Source organism: Rhamphochromis longiceps, linkage group LG8, assembly GCF_057381845.1.
Source record: "Rhamphochromis longiceps isolate RC_006_pf linkage group LG8, R_longiceps_female_GT1.1, whole genome shotgun sequence".
Lineage (NCBI taxonomy): Eukaryota > Metazoa > Chordata > Actinopteri > Cichliformes > Cichlidae > Rhamphochromis > Rhamphochromis longiceps.
Window position 1 is genome coordinate 39,212 of NC_140564.1, and position 20,044 is coordinate 59,255.

Sequence of the window (20,044 nt, forward strand, 5' to 3'; positions counted from 1 at the left end):
GAATGTGGATTGTTTGGGGTGAGTTTATCTCTGGATGTGTGCAAATGTATGTGCATTCATGTGTGCCTGCGTGGAGATCTGAGGTTGGCTGGTAGGGTGGACCTCTGCGCATAATCACATGTGTGTGCAATCAGAGCCACGTCTGGATTTCTTGGAATGTGGATTGTTTGGGGTGAGTTTATCTCTGGATGTGTGCAAATGTATGTGCATTCATGTGTGCCTGCGTGGAGATCTGAGGTTGGCTGGTAGGGTGGACCTCTGCGCATAATCACATGTGTGTGCAATCACAGCCACGTCTGGATTTCTTGGAATGTGGATTGTTTGGGGTGAGTTTATCTCTGGATGTGTGCAAATGTATGTGCATTCATGTGTGCCTGCGTGGAGATCTGAGGTTGGCTGGTAGGGTGGACCTCTGCGCATAATCACGTGTGTGCAATCAGAGCCACGTCTGGATTTCTTGGAATGTGGATTGTTTGGGGTGAGTTTATCTCTGGATGTGTGCAAATGTATGTGCATTCATGTGTGCCTGCGTGGAGATCTGAGGTTGGCTGGTAGGGTGGACCTCTGCGCATAATCACATGTGTGTGCAATCAGAGCCACGTCTGGATTTCTTGGAATGTGGATTGTTTGGGGTGAGTTTATCTCTGGATGTGTGCAAATGTATGTGCATTCATGTGTGCCTGCGTGGAGATCTGAGGTTGGCTGGTAGGGTGGACCTCTGCGCATAATCACATGTGTGTGCAATCAGAGCCACGTCTGGATTTCTTGGAATGTGGATTGTTTGGGGTGAGTTTATCTCTGGATGTGTGCAAATGTATGTGCATTCATGTGTGCCTGCGTAGAGATCTGGGGTTTGGTGGTAGGGTGGACCTCTGCGCATAATCACATGTGTGTGCAATCAGAGCCACATCTGGATTTCTTGGAATGTGGATTGTTTGGGGTGAGTTTATCTCTGGATGTGTGCAAATGTATGTGCATTCATGTGTGCCTGCGTGGAGATCTGAGGTTGGCTGGTAGGGTGGACCTCTGCGCATAATCACGTGTGTGCAATCAGAGCCACGTCTGGATTTCTTGGAATGTGGATTGTTTGGGGTGAGTTTATCTCTGGATGTGTGCAAATGTATGTGCATTCATGTGTGCCTGCGTGGAGATCTGAGGTTGGCTGGTAGGGTGGACCTCTGCGCATAATCACATGTGTGTGCAATCAGAGCCACGTCTGGATTTCTTGGAATGTGGATTGTTTGGGGTGAGTTTATCTCTGGATGTGTGCAAATGTATGTGCATTCATGTGTGCCTGCGTGGAGATCTGAGGTTGGCTGGTAGGGTGGACCTCTGCGCATAATCACATGTGTGTGCAATCAGAGCCACGTCTGGATTTCTTGGAATGTGGATTGTTTGGGGTGAGTTTATCTCTGGATGTGTGCAAATGTATGTGCATTCATGTGTGCCTGCGTGGAGATCTGGGGTTTGGTGGTAGGGTGGACCTCTGCGCATAATCACATGTGTGTGCAATCAGAGCCACATCTGGATTTCTTGGAATGTGGATTGTTTGGGGTGAGTTTATCTCTGGATGTGTGCAAATGTATGTGCATTCATGTGTGCCTGCGTGGAGATCTGAGGTTGGCTGGTAGGGTGGACCTCTGCGCATAATCACATGTGTGTGCAATCAGAGCCACGTCTGGATTTCTTGGAATGTGGATTGTTTGGGGTGAGTTTATCTCTGGATGTGTGCAAATGTATGTGCATTCATGTGTGCCTGCGTGGAGATCTGAGGTTGGCTGGTAGGGTGGACCTCTGCGCATAATCACATGTGTGTGCAATCACAGCCACGTCTGGATTTCTTGGAATGTGGATTGTTTGGGGTGAGTTTATCTCTGGATGTGTGCAAATGTATGTGCATTCATGTGTGCCTGCGTGGAGATCTGAGGTTGGCTGGTAGGGTGGACCTCTGCGCATAATCACATGTGTGTACAATCAGAGCCACGTCTGGATTTCTTGGAATGTGGATTGTTTGGGGTGAGTTTATCTCTGGATGTGTGCAAATGTATGTGCATTCATGTGTGCCTGCGTGGAGATCTGAGGTTGGCTGGTAGGGTGGACCTCTGCGCATAATCACATGTGTGTGCAATCAGAGCCACGTCTGGATTTCTTGGAATGTGGATTGTTTGGGGTGAGTTTATCTCTGGATGTGTGCAAATGTATGTGCATTCATGTGTGCCTGCGTGGAGATCTGAGGTTGGCTGGTAGGGTGGACCTCTGCGCATAATCACATGTGTGTGCAATCAGAGCCACGTCTGGATTTCTTGGAATGTGGATTGTTTGGGGTGAGTTTATCTCTGGATGTGTGCAAATGTATGTGCATTCATGTGTGCCTGCGTGGAGATCTGAGGTTGGCTGGTAGGGTGGACCTCTGCGCATAATCACATGTGTGTGCAATCAGAGCCACGTCTGGATTTCTTGGAATGTGGATTGTTTGGGGTGAGTTTATCTCTGGATGTGTGCAAATGTATGTGCATTCATGTGTGCCTGCGTGGAGATCTGAGGTTGGCTGGTAGGGTGGACCTCTGCGCATAATCACATGTGTGTGCAATCAGAGCCACATCTGGATTTCTTGGAATGTGGATTGTTTGGGGTGAGTTTATCTCTGGATGTGTGCAAATGTATGTGCATTCATGTGTGCCTGTGTGGAGATCTGAGGTTGGCTGGTAGGGTGGACCTCTGCGCATAATCACATGTGTGTGCAATCAGAGCCACGTCTGGATTTCTTGGAATGTTGATTGTTTGGGGTGAGTTTATCTCTGGATGTGTGCAAATGTATGTGCATTCATGTGTGCCTGCGTGGAGATCTGAGGTTGGCTGGTAGGGTGGACCTCTGCGCATAATCACATGTGTGTGCAATCAGAGCCACGTCTGGATTTCTTGGAATGTGGATTGTTTGGGGTGAGTTTATCTCTGGATGTGTGCAAATGTATGTGCATTCATGTGTGCCTGCGTGGAGATCTGAGGTTGGCTGGTAGGGTGGACCTCTGCGCATAATCACATGTGTGTGCAATCAGAGCCACGTCTGGATTTCTTGGAATGTTGATTGTTTGGGGTGAGTTTATCTCTGGATGTGTGCAAATGTATGTGCATTCATGTGTGCCTGCGTGGAGATCTGGGGTTTGGTGGTAGGGTGGACCTCTGCGCATAATCACATGTGTGTGCAATCAGAGCCACGTCTGGATTTCTTGGAATGTGGATTGTTTGGGGTGAGTTTATCTCTGGATGTGTGCAAATGTATGTGCATTCATGTGTGCCTGCGTGGAGATCTGAGGTTGGCTGGTAGGGTGGACCTCTGCGCATAATCACATGTGTGTGCAATCAGAGCCACGTCTGGATTTCTTGGAATGTGGATTGTTTGGGGTGAGTTTATCTCTGGATGTGTGCAAATGTATGTGCATTCATGTGTGCCTGCGTGGAGATCTGGGGTTGGGTGGTAGGGTGGACCTCTGCGCATAATCACATGTGTGTGCAATCAGAGCCACGTCTGGATTTCTTGGAATGTGGATTGTTTGGGGTGAGTTTATCTCTGGATGTGTGCAAATGTATGTGCATTCATGTGTGCCTGCGTGGAGATCTGAGGTTGGCTGGTAGGGTGGACCTCTGCGCATAATCACATGTGTGTGCAATCAGAGCCACGTCTGGATTTCTTGGAATGTGGATTGTTTGGGGTGAGTTTATCTCTGGATGTGTGCAAATGTATGTGCATTCATGTGTGCCTGCGTGGAGATCTGAGGTTGGCTGGTAGGGTGGACCTCTGCGCATAATCACATGTGTGTGCAATCAGAGCCACGTCTGGATTTCTTGGAATGTGGATTGTTTGGGGTGAGTTTATCTCTGGATGTGTGCAAATGTATGTGCATTCATGTGTGCCTGCGTGGAGATCTGAGGTTGGCTGGTAGGGTGGACCTCTGCGCATAATCACATGTGTGTGCAATCAGAGCCACGTCTGGATTTCTTGGAATGTGGATTGTTTGGGGTGAGTTTATCTCTGGATGTGTGCAAATGTATGTGCATTCATGTGTGCCTGCGTGGAGATCTGAGGTTGGCTGGTAGGGTGGACCTCTGCGCATAATCACATGTGTGTGCAATCAGAGCCACGTCTGGATTTCTTGGAATGTGGATTGTTTGGGGTGAGTTTATCTCTGGATGTGTGCAAATGTATGTGCATTCATGTGTGCCTGCGTGGAGATCTGAGGTTGGCTGGTAGGGTGGACCTCTGCGCATAATCACATGTGTGTGCAATCAGAGCCACGTCTGGATTTCTTGGAATGTGGATTGTTTGGGGTGAGTTTATCTCTGGATGTGTGCAAATGTATGTGCATTCATGTGTGCCTGCGTGGAGATCTGAGGTTGGCTGGTAGGGTGGACCTCTGCGCATAATCACATGTGTGTGCAATCAGAGCCACGTCTGGATTTCTTGGAATGTGGATTGTTTGGGGTGAGTTTATCTCTGGATGTGTACAAATGTATGTGCATTCATGTGTGCCTGCGTGGAGATCTGAGGTTGGCTGGTAGGGTGGACCTCTGCGCATAATCACATGTGTGTGCAATCAGAGCCACGTCTGGATTTCTTGGAATGTGGATTGTTTGGGGTGAGTTTATCTCTGGATGTGTGCAAATGTATGTGCATTCATGTGTGCCTGCGTGGAGATCTGAGGTTGGCTGGTAGGGTGGACCTCTGCGCATAATCACATGTGTGTGCAATCAGAGCCACGTCTGGATTTCTTGGAATGTGAATTGTTTGGGGTGAGTTTATCTCTGGATGTGTGCAAATGTATGTGCATTCATGTGTGCCTGCGTGGAGATCTGAGGTTGGCTGGTAGGGTGGACCTCTGCGCATAATCACGTGTGTGCAATCAGAGCCACGTCTGGATTTCTTGGAATGTGGATTGTTTGGGGTGAGTTTATCTCTGGATGTGTACAAATGTATGTGCATTCATGTGTGCCTGCGTGGAGATCTGAGGTTGGCTGGTAGGGTGGACCTCTGCGCATAATCACATGTGTGTGCAATCACAGCCACGTCTGGATTTCTTGGAATGTGGATTGTTTGGGGTGAGTTTATCTCTGGATGTGTGCAAATGTATGTGCATTCATGTGTGCCTGCGTGGAGATCTGAGGTTGGCTGGTAGGGTGGACCTCTGCGCATAATCACATGTGTGTGCAATCAGAGCCACGTCTGGATTTCTTGGAATGTTGATTGTTTGGGGTGAGTTTATCTCTGGATGTGTGCAAATGTATGTGCATTCATGTGTGCCTGCGTGGAGATCTGAGGTTGGCTGGTAGGGTGGACCTCTGCGCATAATCACATGTGTGTGCAATCACAGCCACTTCTGGATTTCTTGGAATGTGGATTGTTTGGGGTGAGTTTATCTCTGGATGTGTACAAATGTATGTGCATTCATGTGTGCCTGCGTGGAGATCTGAGGTTGGCTGGTAGGGTGGACCTCTGCGCATAATCACATGTGTGTGCAATCAGAGGCACGTCTGGATTTCTTGGAATGTGGATTGTTTGGGGTGAGTTTATCTCTGGATGTGTGCAAATGTATGTGCATTCATGTGTGCCTGCGTGGAGATCTGAGGTTGGCTGGTAGGGTGGACCTCTGCGCATAATCACATGTGTGTGCAATCAGAGCCACGTCTGGATTTCTTGGAATGTTGATTGTTTGGGGTGAGTTTATCTCTGGATGTGTGCAAATGTATGTGCATTCATGTGTGCCTGCGTGGAGATCTGAGGTTGGCTGGTAGGGTGGACCTCTGCGCATAATCACATGTGTGTGCAATCACAGCCACGTCTGGATTTCTTGGAATGTGGATTGTTTGGGGTGAGTTTATCTCTGGATGTGTACAAATGTATGTGCATTCATGTGTGCCTGCGTGGAGATCTGAGGTTGGCTGGTAGGGTGGACCTCTGCGCATAATCACATGTGTGTGCAATCACAGCCACGTCTGGATTTCTTGGAATGTGGATTGTTTGGGGTGAGTTTATCTCTGGATGTGTGCAAATGTATGTGCATTCATGTGTGCCTGCGTGGAGATCTGAGGTTGGCTGGTAGGGTGGACCTCTGCGCATAATCACATGTGTGTGCAATCAGAGCCACGTCTGGATTTCTTGGAATGTGGATTGTTTGGGGTGAGTTTATCTCTGGATGTGTGCAAATGTATGTGCATTCATGTGTGCCTGCGTGGAGATCTGGGGTTTGGTGGTAGGGTGGACCTCTGCGCATAATCACATGTGTGTGCAATCAGAGCCACGTCTGGATTTCTTGGAATGTGGATTGTTTGGGGTGAGTTTATCTCTGGATGTGTGCAAATGTATGTGCATTCATGTGTGCCTGCGTGGAGATCTGGGGTTTGGTGGTAGGGTGGACCTCTGCGCATAATCACATGTGTGTGCAATCAGAGCCACGTCTGGATTTCTTGGAATGTGGATTGTTTGGGGTGAGTTTATCTCTGGATGTGTGCAAATGTATGTGCATTCATGTGTGCCTGCGTGGAGATCTGGGGTTTGGTGGTAGGGTGGACCTCTGCGCATAATCACATGTGTGTGCAATCAGAGCCACGTCTGGATTTCTTGGAATGTGGATTGTTTGGGGTGAGTTTATCTCTGGATGTGTGCAAATGTATGTGCATTCATGTGTGCCTGCGTGGAGATCTGAGGTTGGCTGGTAGGGTGGACCTCTGCGCATAATCACATGTGTGTGCAATCAGAGCCACGTCTGGATTTCTTGGAATGTGGATTGTTTGGGGTGAGTTTATCTCTGGATGTGTGCAAATGTATGTGCATTCATGTGTGCCTGCGTGGAGATCTGGGGTTGGGTGGTAGGGTGGACCTCTGCGCATAATCACATGTGTGTGCAATCAGAGCCACGTCTGGATTTCTTGGAATGTGGATTGTTTGGGGTGAGTTTATCTCTGGATGTGTGCAAATGTATGTGCATTCATGTGTGCCTGCGTGGAGATCTGAGGTTGGCTGGTAGGGTGGACCTCTGCGCATAATCACATGTGTGTGCAATCAGAGCCACGTCTGGATTTCTTGGAATGTGGATTGTTTGGGGTGAGTTTATCTCTGGATGTGTGCAAATGTATGTGCATTCATGTGTGCCTGCGTGGAGATCTGAGGTTGGCTGGTAGGGTGGACCTCTGCGCATAATCACATGTGTGTGCAATCAGAGCCACGTCTGGATTTCTTGGAATGTGGATTGTTTGGGGTGAGTTTATCTCTGGATGTGTGCAAATGTATGTGCATTCATGTGTGCCTGCGTGGAGATCTGAGGTTGGCTGGTAGGGTGGACCTCTGCGCATAATCACATGTGTGTGCAATCAGAGCCACGTCTGGATTTCTTGGAATGTGGATTGTTTGGGGTGAGTTTATCTCTGGATGTGTGCAAATGTATGTGCATTCATGTGTGCCTGCGTGGAGATCTGAGGTTGGCTGGTAGGGTGGACCTCTGCGCATAATCACATGTGTGTGCAATCAGAGCCACGTCTGGATTTCTTGGAATGTGGATTGTTTGGGGTGAGTTTATCTCTGGATGTGTACAAATGTATGTGCATTCATGTGTGCCTGCGTGGAGATCTGAGGTTGGCTGGTAGGGTGGACCTCTGCGCATAATCACATGTGTGTGCAATCAGAGCCACGTCTGGATTTCTTGGAATGTGGATTGTTTGGGGTGAGTTTATCTCTGGATGTGTGCAAATGTATGTGCATTCATGTGTGCCTGCGTGGAGATCTGAGGTTGGCTGGTAGGGTGGACCTCTGCGCATAATCACATGTGTGTGCAATCAGAGCCACGTCTGGATTTCTTGGAATGTGAATTGTTTGGGGTGAGTTTATCTCTGGATGTGTGCAAATGTATGTGCATTCATGTGTGCCTGCGTGGAGATCTGAGGTTGGCTGGTAGGGTGGACCTCTGCGCATAATCACGTGTGTGCAATCAGAGCCACGTCTGGATTTCTTGGAATGTGGATTGTTTGGGGTGAGTTTATCTCTGGATGTGTACAAATGTATGTGCATTCATGTGTGCCTGCGTGGAGATCTGAGGTTGGCTGGTAGGGTGGACCTCTGCGCATAATCACGTGTGTGCAATCAGAGCCACGTCTGGATTTCTTGGAATGTGGATTGTTTGGGGTGAGTTTATCTCTGGATGTGTGCAAATGTATGTGCATTCATGTGTGCCTGTGTGGAGATCTGAGGTTGGCTGGTAGGGTGGACCTCTGCGCATAATCACATGTGTGTGCAATCAGAGCCACGTCTGGATTTCTTGGAATGTGGATTGTTTGGGGTGAGTTTATCTCTGGATGTGTGCAAATGTATGTGCATTCATGTGTGCCTGCGTGGAGATCTGAGGTTGGCTGGTAGGGTGGACCTCTGCGCATAATCACATGTGTGTGCAATCACAGCCACGTCTGGATTTCTTGGAATGTGGATTGTTTGGGGTGAGTTTATCTCTGGATGTGTACAAATGTATGTGCATTCATGTGTGCCTGCGTGGAGATCTGAGGTTGGCTGGTAGGGTGGACCTCTGCGCATAATCACATGTGTGTGCAATCACAGCCACGTCTGGATTTCTTGGAATGTGGATTGTTTGGGGTGAGTTTATCTCTGGATGTGTGCAAATGTATGTGCATTCATGTGTGCCTGCGTGGAGATCTGAGGTTGGCTGGTAGGGTGGACCTCTGCGCATAATCACATGTGTGTGCAATCAGAGCCACGTCTGGATTTCTTGGAATGTTGATTGTTTGGGGTGAGTTTATCTCTGGATGTGTGCAAATGTATGTGCATTCATGTGTGCCTGCGTGGAGATCTGAGGTTGGCTGGTAGGGTGGACCTCTGCGCATAATCACATGTGTGTGCAATCACAGCCACGTCTGGATTTCTTGGAATGTGGATTGTTTGGGGTGAGTTTATCTCTGGATGTGTACAAATGTATGTGCATTCATGTGTGCCTGCGTGGAGATCTGAGGTTGGCTGGTAGGGTGGACCTCTGCGCATAATCACATGTGTGTGCAATCAGAGCCACGTCTGGATTTCTTGGAATGTGGATTGTTTGGGGTGAGTTTATCTCTGGATGTGTGCAAATGTATGTGCATTCATGTGTGCCTGCGTGGAGATCTGAGGTTGGCTGGTAGGGTGGACCTCTGCGCATAATCACATGTGTGTGCAATCAGAGCCACGTCTGGATTTCTTGGAATGTGGATTGTTTGGGGTGAGTTTATCTCTGGATGTGTGCAAATGTATGTGCATTCATGTGTGCCTGCGTGGAGATCTGAGGTTGGCTGGTAGGGTGGACCTCTGCGCATAATCACATGTGTGTGCAATCAGAGCCACGTCTGGATTTCTTGGAATGTGGATTGTTTGGGGTGAGTTTATCTCTGGATGTGTGCAAATGTATGTGCATTCATGTGTGCCTGCGTGGAGATCTGAGGTTGGCTGGTAGGGTGGACCTCTGCGCATAATCACATGTGTGTGCAATCAGAGCCACGTCTGGATTTCTTGGAATGTGGATTGTTTGGGGTGAGTTTATCTCTGGATGTGTGCAAATGTATGTGCATTCATGTGTGCCTGCGTGGAGATCTGAGGTTGGCTGGTAGGGTGGACCTCTGCGCATAATCACATGTGTGTGCAATCACAGCCACGTCTGGATTTCTTGGAATGTGGATTGTTTGGGGTGAGTTTATCTCTGGATGTGTACAAATGTATGTGCATTCATGTGTGCCTGCGTGGAGATCTGAGGTTGGCTGGTAGGGTGGACCTCTGCGTATAATCACATGTGTGTGCAATCACAGCCACGTCTGGATTTCTTGGAATGTGGATTGTTTGGGGTGAGTTTATCTCTGGATGTGTGCAAATGTATGTGCATTCATGTGTGCCTGCGTGGAGATCTGGGGTTTGGTGGTAGGGTGGACCTCTGCGCATAATCACATGTGTGTGCAATCAGAGCCACGTCTGGATTTCTTGGAATGTGGATTGTTTGGGGTGAGTTTATCTCTGGATGTGTGCAAATGTATGTGCATTCATGTGTGCCTGCGTGGAGATCTGAGGTTGGCTGGTAGGGTGGACCTCTGCGCATAATCACATGTGTGTGCAATCAGAGCCACGTCTGGATTTCTTGGAATGTGGATTGTTTGGGGTGAGTTTATCTCTGGATGTGTGCAAATGTATGTGCATTCATGTGTGCCTGCGTGGAGATCTGAGGTTGGCTGGTAGGGTGGACCTCTGCGCATAATCACATGTGTGTGCAATCAGAGCCACGTCTGGATTTCTTGGAATGTGGATTGTTTGGGGTGAGTTTATCTCTGGATGTGTGCAAATGTATGTGCATTCATGTGTGCCTGCGTGGAGATCTGAGGTTGGCTGGTAGGGTGGACCTCTGCGCATAATCACATGTGTGTGCAATCAGAGCCACGTCTGGATTTCTTGGAATGTGGATTGTTTGGGGTGAGTTTATCTCTGGATGTGTGCAAATGTATGTGCATTCATGTGTGCCTGCGTGGAGATCTGAGGTTGGCTGGTAGGGTGGACCTCTGCGCATAATCACATGTGTGTGCAATCACAGCCACGTCTGGATTTCTTGGAATGTGGATTGTTTGGGGTGAGTTTATCTCTGGATGTGTACAAATGTATGTGCATTCATGTGTGCCTGCGTGGAGATCTGAGGTTGGCTGGTAGGGTGGACCTCTGCGCATAATCACATGTGTGTGCAATCAGAGCCACGTCTGGATTTCTTGGAATGTGGATTGTTTGGGGTGAGTTTATCTCTGGATGTGTGCAAATGTATGTGCATTCATGTGTGCCTGCGTGGAGATCTGGGGTTTGGTGGTAGGGTGGACCTCTGCGCATAATCACATGTGTGTGCAATCAGAGCCACGTCTGGATTTCTTGGAATGTGGATTGTTTGGGGTGAGTTTATCTCTGGATGTGTGCAAATGTATGTGCATTCATGTGTGCCTGCGTGGAGATCTGAGGTTGGCTGGTAGGGTGGACCTCTGCGCATAATCACATGTGTGTGCAATCAGAGCCACGTCTGGATTTCTTGGAATGTGGATTGTTTGGGGTGAGTTTATCTCTGGATGTGTGCAAATGTATGTGCATTCATGTGTGCCTGCGTGGAGATCTGGGGTTTGGTGGTAGGGTGGACCTCTGCGCATAATCACATGTGTGTGCAATCAGAGCCACGTCTGGATTTCTTGGAATGTGGATTGTTTGGGGTGAGTTTATCTCTGGATGTGTGCAAATGTATGTGCATTCATGTGTGCCTGCGTGGAGATCTGAGGTTGGCTGGTAGGGTGGACCTCTGCGCATAATCACATGTGTGTGCAATCAGAGCCACGTCTGGATTTCTTGGAATGTGGATTGTTTGGGGTGAGTTTATCTCTGGATGTGTGCAAATGTATGTGCATTCATGTGTGCCTGCGTGGAGATCTGGGGTTGGGTGGTAGGGTGGACCTCTGCGCATAATCACATGTGTGTGCAATCAGAGCCACGTCTGGATTTCTTGGAATGTGGATTGTTTGGGGTGAGTTTATCTCTGGATGTGTGCAAATGTATGTGCATTCATGTGTGCCTGCGTGGAGATCTGAGGTTGGCTGGTAGGGTGGACCTCTGCGCATAATCACATGTGTGTGCAATCAGAGCCACGTCTGGATTTCTTGGAATGTGGATTGTTTGGGGTGAGTTTATCTCTGGATGTGTGCAAATGTATGTGCATTCATGTGTGCCTGCGTGGAGATCTGAGGTTGGCTGGTAGGGTGGACCTCTGCGCATAATCACATGTGTGTGCAATCAGAGCCACGTCTGGATTTCTTGGAATGTGGATTGTTTGGGGTGAGTTTATCTCTGGATGTGTGCAAATGTATGTGCATTCATGTGTGCCTGCGTGGAGATCTGAGGTTGGCTGGTAGGGTGGACCTCTGCGCATAATCACATGTGTGTGCAATCAGAGCCACGTCTGGATTTCTTGGAATGTGGATTGTTTGGGGTGAGTTTATCTCTGGATGTGTGCAAATGTATGTGCATTCATGTGTGCCTGCGTGGAGATCTGAGGTTGGCTGGTAGGGTGGACCTCTGCGCATAATCACATGTGTGTGCAATCACAGCCACGTCTGGATTTCTTGGAATGTGGATTGTTTGGGGTGAGTTTATCTCTGGATGTGTGCAAATGTATGTGCATTCATGTGTGCCTGCGTGGAGATCTGAGGTTGGCTGGTAGGGTGGACCTCTGCGCATAATCACATGTGTGTGCAATCAGAGCCACGTCTGGATTTCTTGGAATGTTGATTGTTTGGGGTGAGTTTATCTCTGGATGTGTGCAAATGTATGTGCATTCATGTGTGCCTGCGTGGAGATCTGAGGTTGGCTGGTAGGGTGGACCTCTGCGCATAATCACATGTGTGTGCAATCACAGCCACGTCTGGATTTCTTGGAATGTGGATTGTTTGGGGTGAGTTTATCTCTGGATGTGTACAAATGTATGTGCATTCATGTGTGCCTGCGTGGAGATCTGAGGTTGGCTGGTAGGGTGGACCTCTGCGCATAATCACATGTGTGTGCAATCATAGCCACGTCTGGATTTCTTGGAATGTGGATTGTTTGGGGTGAGTTTATCTCTGGATGTGTGCAAATGTATGTGCATTCATGTGTGCCTGCGTGGAGATCTGAGGTTGGCTGGTAGGGTGGACCTCTGCGCATAATCACATGTGTGTGCAATCACAGCCACGTCTGGATTTCTTGGAATGTGGATTGTTTGGGGTGAGTTTATCTCTGGATGTGTGCAAATGTATGTGCATTCATGTGTGCCTGCGTGGAGATCTGAGGTTGGCTGGTAGGGTGGACCTCTGCGCATAATCACATGTGTGTGCAATCAGAGCCACGTCTGGATTTCTTGGAATGTGGATTGTTTGGGGTGAGTTTATCTCTGGATGTGTGCAAATGTATGTGCATTCATGTGTGCCTGCGTGGAGATCTGAGGTTGGCTGGTAGGGTGGACCTCTGCGCATAATCACATGTGTGTGCAATCAGAGCCACGTCTGGATTTCTTGGAATGTGGATTGTTTGGGGTGAGTTTATCTCTGGATGTGTGCAAATGTATGTGCATTCATGTGTGCCTGCGTGGAGATCTGAGGTTGGCTGGTAGGGTGGACCTCTGCGCATAATCACATGTGTGTGCAATCAGAGCCACGTCTGGATTTCTTGGAATGTTGATTGTTTGGGGTGAGTTTATCTCTGGATGTGTGCAAATGTATGTGCATTCATGTGTGCCTGCGTGGAGATCTGAGGTTGGCTGGTAGGGTGGACCTCTGCGCATAATCACATGTGTGTGCAATCAGAGCCACGTCTGGATTTCTTGGAATGTGGATTGTTTGGGGTGAGTTTATCTCTGGATGTGTGCAAATGTATGTGCATTCATGTGTGCCTGCGTGGAGATCTGAGGTTGGCTGGTAGGGTGGACCTCTGCGCATAATCACATGTGTGTGCAATCAGAGCCACGTCTGGATTTCTTGGAATGTGGATTGTTTGGGGTGAGTTTATCTCTGGATGTGTGCAAATGTATGTGCATTCATGTGTGCCTGCGTGGAGATCTGAGGTTGGCTGGTAGGGTGGACCTCTGCGCATAATCACATGTGTGTGCAATTAGAGCCACGTCTGGATTTCTTGGAATGTGGATTGTTTGGGGTGAGTTTATCTCTGGATGTGTGCAAATGTATGTGCATTCATGTGTGCCTGCGTGGAGATCTGAGGTTGGCTGGTAGGGTGGACCTCTGCGCATAATCACATGTGTGTGCAATCAGAGCCACGTCTGGATTTCTTGGAATGTGGATTGTTTGGGGTGAGTTTATCTCTGGATGTGTGCAAATGTATGTGCATTCATGTGTGCCTGCGTGGAGATCTGGGGTTTGGTGGTAGGGTGGACCTCTGCGCATAATCACATGTGTGTGCAATCAGAGCCACGTCTGGATTTCTTGGAATGTGGATTGTTTGGGGTGAGTTTATCTCTGGATGTGTGCAAATGTATGTGCGCAAATGTATGTGCATTCATGTGTGCCTGCGTGGAGATCTGAGGTTGGCTGGTAGGGTGGACCTCTGCGCATAATCACATGTGTGTGCAATCAGAGCCACGTCTGGATTTCTTGGAATGTTGATTGTTTGGGGTGAGTTTATCTCTGGATGTGTGCAAATGTATGTGCATTCATGTGTGCCTGTGTGGAGATCTGAGGTTGGCTGGTAGGGTGGACCTCTGCGCATAATCACATGTGTGTGCAATCAGAGCCACGTCTGGATTTCTTGGAATGTGGATTGTTTGGGGTGAGTTTATCTCTGGATGTGTGCAAATGTATGTGCATTCATGTGTGCCTGCGTGGAGATCTGAGGTTGGCTGGTAGGGTGGACCTCTGCGCATAATCACATGTGTGTGCAATCACAGCCATGTCTGGATTTCTTGGAATGTGGATTGTTTGGGGTGAGTTTATCTCTGGATGTGTGCAAATGTATGTGCATTCATGTGTGCCTGCGTGGAGATCTGAGGTTGGCTGGTAGGGTGGACCTCTGCGCATAATCACATGTGTGTGCAATCAGAGCCACGTCTGGATTTCTTGGAATGTGGATTGTTTGGGGTGAGTTTATCTCTGGATGTGTGCAAATGTATGTGCATTCATGTGTGCCTGCGTGGAGATCTGAGGTTGGCTGGTAGGGTGGACCTCTGCGCATAATCACATGTGTGTGCAATCAGAGCCACGTCTGGATTTCTTGGAATGTGGATTGTTTGGGGTGAGTTTATCTCTGGATGTGTGCAAATGTATGTGCATTCATGTGTGCCTGCGTGGAGATCTGAGGTTGGCTGGTAGGGTGGACCTCTGCGCATAATCACATGTGTGTGCAATCAGAGCCACGTCTGGATTTCTTGGAATGTGGATTGTTTGGGGTGAGTTTATCTCTGGATGTGTGCAAATGTATGTGCATTCATGTGTGCCTGCGTGGAGATCTGAGGTTGGCTGGTAGGGTGGACCTCTGCGCATAATCACATGTGTGTGCAATCACAGCCATGTCTGGATTTCTTGGAATGTGGATTGTTTGGGGTGAGTTTATCTCTGGATGTGTGCAAATGTATGTGCATTCATGTGTGCCTGCGTGGAGATCTGAGGTTGGCTGGTAGGGTGGACCTCTGCGCATAATCACATGTGTGTGCAATCAGAGCCACGTCTGGATTTCTTGGAATGTTGATTGTTTGGGGTGAGTTTATCTCTGGATGTGTGCAAATGTATGTGCATTCATGTGTGCCTGCGTGGAGATCTGGGGTTTGGTGGTAGGGTGGACCTCTGCGCATAATCACATGTGTGTGCAATCAGAGCCACGTCTGGATTTCTTGGAATGTGGATTGTTTGGGGTGAGTTTATCTCTGGATGTGTGCAAATGTATGTGCATTCATGTGTGCCTGCGTGGAGATCTGAGGTTGGCTGGTAGGGTGGACCTCTGCGCATAATCACATGTGTGTGCAATCAGAGCCACGTCTGGATTTCTTGGAATGTGGATTGTTTGGGGTGAGTTTATCTCTGGATGTGTGCAAATGTATGTGCATTCATGTGTGCCTGCGTGGAGATCTGAGGTTGGCTGGTAGGGTGGACCTCTGCGCATAATCACATGTGTGTGCAATCAGAGCCACGTCTGGATTTCTTGGAATGTGGATTGTTTGGGGTGAGTTTATCTCTGGATGTGTGCAAATGTATGTGCATTCATGTGTGCCTGCGTGGAGATCTGGGGTTGGGTGGTAGGGTGGACCTCTGCGCATAATCACATGTGTGTGCAATCAGAGGCACGTCTGGATTTCTTGGAATGTGGATTGTTTGGGGTGAGTTTATCTCTGGATGTGTGCAAATGTATGTGCATTCATGTGTGCCTGCGTGGAGATCTGAGGTTGGCTGGTAGGGTGGACCTCTGCGCATAATCACATGTGTGTGCAATCACAGCCACGTCTGGATTTCTTGGAATGTGGATTGTTTGGGGTGAGTTTATCTCTGGATGTGTGCAAATGTATGTGCATTCATGTGTGCCTGCGTGGAGATCTGAGGTTGGCTGGTAGGGTGGACCTCTGCGCATAATCACATGTGTGTGCAATCAGAGCCACGTCTGGATTTCTTGGAATGTGGATTGTTTGGGGTGAGTTTATCTCTGGATGTGTGCAAATGTATGTGCATTCATGTGTGCCTGCGTGGAGATCTGAGGTTGGCTGGTAGGGTGGACCTCTGCGCATAATCACATGTGTGTGCAATCACAGCCACGTCTGGATTTCTTGGAATGTGGATTGTTTGGGGTGAGTTTATCTCTGGATGTGTGCAAATGTATGTGCATTCATGTGTGCCTGCGTGGAGATCTGAGGTTGGCTGGTAGGGTGGACCTCTGCGCATAATCACATGTGTGTGCAATCAGAGCCACGTCTGGATTTCTTGGAATGTGGATTGTTTGGGGTGAGTTTATCTCTGGATGTGTGCAAATGTATGTGCATTCATGTGTGCCTGCGTGGAGATCTGAGGTTGGCTGGTAGGGTGGACCTCTGCGCATAATCACATGTGTGTGCAATCAGAGCCACGTCTGGATTTCTTGGAATGTGGATTGTTTGGGTTGAGTTTATCTCTGGATGTGTACAAATGTATGTGCATTCATGTGTGCCTGCGTGGAGATCTGAGGTTGGCTGGTAGGGTGGACCTCTGCGCATAATCACATGTGTGTGCAATCACAGCCACGTCTGGATTTCTTGGAATGTGGATTGTTTGGGGTGAGTTTCCCAGAGGAAAAGGGGGTGTGGAAAAACAAAGGAGCCTGGCAGGATGGACATTTGTGGAGGGGGCCAGACGGGCGCCCCGTGCTGACAGCCAAAATGGCAGAACAGAAGGTGGATGAAGCCCACGGACTCGCCCACGTGGGGATTGCCCAGATGGAGAGAAACTTGTGTCATTGGTGGCATCCTGATCTGCGAGGAATGATAAGAGAAAAAGCCAGGATGTGCTTAATCTGTGGGGCACACAAGCCTAAGCCAGCAGTAAAACCGGAAGTGGGTAAGTTTCGGCCCCCTGAGAGGCCGGGAAAGGAGATTGTTATTGATTTCACTGATATGATTGATTCCGGGCCTGGCGGTGTAAGATATTTGTTAGTGTGTGTTGATGCTCTGACCGGCTGGCCAGAGGCATGGGCTACAAAAAAGGAGGATGCTAAGACTGTCATTAAGTGTTTAATCAATCATTACATTCCCCGTCATGGGTTCTCCAAAAGAATTAGATCAGATAATGGAACCCATTTTAAAAATCAAGATTTGGCAAAAGTAGAAAAATGTTGGGCGTCCAGCATAAATTTGGAACGGTCTATCATCCTCAGTCTCAGGGAAAAGTAGAAAGAATGAACCTAAATTTGAAAAACAAATTGGCAAAAATCTGCGCGCAAACAGGGCTAAATTGGGTCGCAGCCCTGCCGGTTGCGTTGATGACCATAAGATGTTCTGCTAATTAATCCACAGGTTTTACACCATATGAGCTGCAAACAGGGAGACAGTTTCCGGCACCTTGGACGGTGGGCTCGGTTGAACGGGACAAAAAGGGGAACCGGTCCCACGCAGACTACTGGAACGAGTTAAAGGCGCTTGTGTCCAATTTCGCGACGCGACGCGAAAACAGTGTGGCTGAGAGTCATCAAACGCAAGTGGAAGGAACCCCGCTGGATTGAGCCATATGAGGTATCGGCTCGGACGGCGACAGCGGTCCAACTGAAGGGGAAAGGCGACACCTGGTATCACTGGACGCAGTGCGCGGCCGCGCACGAGGGCTTGGTGGGGAAGGCTCAATCTCCACCCATCACAGGTGAAATTGAGAGGCAGAATAAACCCTCACACCTGTGCAACGGGCCGACCGGTGGTCTACCCGGAAGGTCGAAGAAAGAAGAGCAGCCTAGGAGGAGATCGCCGCGCCAACGAAAAGGAGCGGTACCACACTGAACACCTAGAACAAGAGAGAGGCTCTGATAAAGGGCTTTGAACTTTTTACTACACCATAACATTCACATACAACCATGCCATCACAACAATCAGACACTGGTGATGAAAGAAGAGTTTCAAAAGCCATCACAATGTTCAAAATTATTATGAGTTTGATGTCAATTATGTTGCTAATCATGGCTATTTGTTTTTTGATTTGTTTGTTGCAGACCGACCCGGGAAACCAGTCTGAGCACGGAGGCCATGCCAGTCCGGCGTTGTTTGATACACAAATTATATCACGCGTGATCTATAGTGATTTAAAGCTGTGGGCAAGAGTGAAGCGCGAGGTCTCTGGTAAAAAGGATGAGTGTCTCAGCACATATGGTGGTTTAGAATTAGATTATGTTATTGGCCCCACAATTTCTTTTATGTTTGATCTGTGTGATGTTGTTAATTGTAGGGCCTGGAGGGGATATAATGTGTGGCTCTGTTGGGATTATTCAGTGAGTACGCACTGTGAGAGGGGAAATCGTCCATATGACAGCTGGTGCCGTAATTGGGACCAGGTAAGGGGTTATACTGGGCAAAATTGGGAACCGTTAGAATTAGGATCAGAAAACGAGCTTAAACTACAGAGGGATTTTAGCCCCTCTGGAAACGCGTTAACCTTATCATTGGGGAATTGGCATCGCAAACAATCTATGTATTTGGTTCTGGGGGTGGAAACAGCGGGGGTTGATCCAAAAGGGTTAAGAACGCAAGAACGTAGATAGGATCAATTATGTTCACTATAATGTACTGAGACTCTCGAACCTGACCAGAGACGGCATGGAGGGGTTGGCGGAGCAGGTGGGTCCGACCTCGTTAATGGGAGTGCAGAATAGAATGGCCCTTGATATGTTGTTAGCGGAAAAAGGGGGAGTTTGTTCTATGTTTGCCGATCAGTGTTGCACCTTTATTCCAAATAACACTGCTCCAGATGAGTCGGTAACCAAGGCTCTGGAGGGCCTAAAGAGCCTTTCTGAAACTATGCATGATCACTCCGGTGTTGATAGTCCGTTGGAAGGCTGGCTGACCTCAGTGTTCGGACGGTGGAAGGGGGTTATCGCTTCGGTCATGTTTTCTTTGTCTGTTGTGGTGGGTATTATGGTTATTTGTTGTTGTTGTCTCATCCCTTGTGCCAGAAGAATGGTCAAAAGTATGTCTGTGAGGGCAGTGGACCCTGGAGTCATTACTCCAATGTCCATGATGTCAATGATGCATGTAGAACTGAATGTGTAGGCCAAGGAGGGACACAACTGTTTGTGACCTCTGGATTCTCCAGAGGTCAACAGAGGGAATTGTAGAATAAGGAGGGGATGTTTTTCTCATTATCATTTAATATTTTAATATGGCATTATTAGTTCATCAGAAGTATATAACCAGCTTTGCATTAAACATAAATTGACCTTACATTATCCTTTGCATTACAGTGATTGTTATAACTTTAGTTTGATCTTTTCCTTACAGGTACCAGAATAATAACATGATTTTCCATTGCAGATGTAACCATGATCATTCCATACACATTGCAGTTCGTTGCTTATTCTAGAGTTGTGCTCAAGTTAATTAAAGGTTAAAAGCTACAGCCAGCGCGAGTCTGGCTGATCTATGGAGGGCAAAGGCTTTGAGCTTGGAAGGCCGCACGCGCTTACACAGCACTTATAAGATGTTATTCTTGGTGATTTTGTGCTTAGTCATGTTTTAATATGTTTTAAGTAGAAATAGCTGATCCAGCAATATTCAGTTAATATTATATACTTGATTTAGAGCAATACACACTGATGGTCTTAATAAATGAGAGAGTCCTTGTAGCTGCCATGTTGTGTCTTAGCAGGGTACAGACGGTTCCAGGAGACGGGGGCAGTCAGCGTCTGCCCTCGGGAAGGAGACAATGTTATTCTTTGTGTTAAATAAAATTGTCAACATTGATTGTATTACACCTGTCACTACGTTCTAATACCCTGATTTCATGAAACTATGGTGATGTGTTTTTTGAGACGAGA